The sequence below is a fragment of the Rhinoraja longicauda genome, unplaced genomic scaffold (assembly GCF_053455715.1).
Source record: "Rhinoraja longicauda isolate Sanriku21f unplaced genomic scaffold, sRhiLon1.1 Scf000078, whole genome shotgun sequence".
Taxonomy (NCBI): Eukaryota; Metazoa; Chordata; class Chondrichthyes; order Rajiformes; family Arhynchobatidae; genus Rhinoraja; species Rhinoraja longicauda.
Window position 1 is genome coordinate 290,001 of NW_027601296.1, and position 2,500 is coordinate 292,500.

A 2,500-nucleotide genomic window follows, 5' to 3' on the forward strand; every position below is an offset into this window, starting at 1 on the left:
CGATGTCCCCGCCGAAGGCGGCGTACTTTAAAGTACTGCAGCTCGAGCGCACAAGGTGCGCGGGGAATTGTTAGCGGCGCCGTGGTTGTGCTGGCGGTGACCATGGCTGCCTGCTCCTTTGGTTCACGATGTCCCCGCCGAAGGCGGCGTACTTTAAAGTACTGCAGCTCGAGCGCACAAGGTGCGCGGGGAATTGTTAGCGGCGCCGTGCTTGTGCTGGCGGTGACCATGGCTGCCTGCTCCTTTGGTTCACGATGTCCCCGCCGAAGGCGGCGTACTTTAAAGTACTGCAGCTCGAGCGCACAAGGTGCGCGTGGAATTGTTAGCGGCGCCGTGGTTGTGCTGGCGGTGACCATGGCTGCCTGCTCCTTTGGTTCACGATGTCCCCGCCGAAGGCGGCGTACTTTAAAGTACTGCAGCTCGAGCGCACAAGGTGCGCGGGGAATTGTTAGCGGCGCCGTGCTTGTGCTGGCGGTGACCATGGCTGCCTGCTCCTTTGGTTCACGATGTCCCCGCCGAAGGCGGCGTACTTTAAAGTACTGCAGCTCGAGCGCACAAGGTGCGCGTGGAATTGTTAGCGGCGCCGTGGTTGTGCTGGCGGTGACCATGGCTGCCTGCTCCTTTGGTTCACGATGTCCCCGCCGAAGGCGGCGTACTTTAAAGTACTGCAGCTCGAGCGCACAAGGTGCGCGGGGAATTGTTAGCGGCGCCGTCGTTGTGCTGGCGGTGACCATGGCTGCCTGCTCCTTTGGTTCACGATGTCCCCGCCGAAGGCGGCGTACTTTAAAGTGCTGCAGCTCGAGCGCACCATGTGCGTGGGGAATTGTTAGCGGGGGCGTCGTTGTGCTGGGGGCTGACTGTCCCTAGTGGGTATAGGATAATGTTAATGTACGGGGATCGCTGGGCGGCACGGACTTGGAGGGCCGAAAAGGCCTGTTTCCGGCTGTATGTGTATGATATGATATGATATGATGCCTGCCTGCTCATTTGGTTCATGATGTCCACGCGGCAGGCGGAATATTTTAAAAGCACTGTTCTGTACGAAGTGCACAATGTCCGTTGGGGAAATGCAGCTGGGGGTCGGTCGACCGGCTGACGACGCCTGCCTGCCGATTTGGTTCACGATGTCCCCGCCGAAGGCGGCATACTTGAAAGTACCGCCGTTCGCGGCGCGCAATTTGCGGGGGGAGGAATTGTTAGTGCACGTCTGTGTGCTAGGTGACGATGCTTGCCGACTTGGTTCATGCCGTCCACGCCGAAGACGGCGCCGTTTAAAGTACTGCCGCTCGAGGTGCACAATTTGCGGGGGAATTGTTAATGGGCGTCGGCGTGCTGGGTGACGATGTGGAGATGTGGAACGCCGAGCCAGATCTATCTTATTTGTTTGCTTGGCCCACTGGACTTTGCATGGGCTTTGCAACACTGTGTGCTAGGTTAAATCACGGCCAATAGAGTGAGTGTTTTTAATGATCCTGATCTGATAAGGGGACTAGAGGTAAAAGAGCCGTTAGGAGGCAGTGATCACAACACGATAAGTTTTACTCTGCAAATGGAAAGGTAGAAGGGAAAATCGGAAGTGTCTGTATTACAGTATAGCAAAGGGGATTACAGAGGCATGAGGCGGGAGCTGGCCAAAATTGACTGGAAGGAGGCCCTAGCAGGGAAGACGGTAGAACAGCAATGGCAGGTATTCCAGGGAATAATGCAGAGGTTGCAGGATCAATTTATTCCAAAGAGGTGGAAAGACTCTAAGGGGAGTAAGAGACACCTGTGGCTGACAAGGGAAGTCAGGGACAGCATAAAAATTAAGGAGAGGAGGTATAACATAGCAAAGAAGAGTGGGAAGACAGAGGATTGGGACTCTTTTAAAGAGCAACAAAAGTTAACTAAAGAGGCAATGCGGGGAGAAAAGATGAGGTGCGAGGGTAAACTAGCCAATAATATAAAGGAGGATAGCAAAAGTTTTTTTAGGTACGTGAAGAGGAAAAAAATAGTCAAGGCAAATGTGGGTCCCTTGAAGACAGAAACGGGGGAATTTATTATGGGGAACAAAGAAATGGCAGACGAGTTAAACCGTTACTTTGGGTCTGTCTTCACTGAGGAAGATACACACAATCTCCCAAATGTTCTAGGGGCCGGAGAACCTAGGGTGATGGAGGAACTGAAGGAAATCCACATTAGGCAGGAAATGGTTTTGGGTAGACTGATGGGACTGAAGGCTGATAAATCCCCAGGGCCTGATGGTCTGCATCCCAGGGTACCTAAGGAGGTGGCTCTAGAAATAGTGGAAGCATTGGAGATCATTTTTCAATGTTCTATATAGATTCAGGATCAGTTCCTGTGGATTGGAGGATAGCAAATGTTATCCCACTTTTTAAGAAGGGAGGGAGAGAGAAAACGGGTAATTATAGACCAGTTAGTCTGACATCAGTGGTGGGGAAGATGCTGGAGTCAATTAGAAAAGACGAAATTGCTGAGCATTTGGATAGCAGTAACAGGA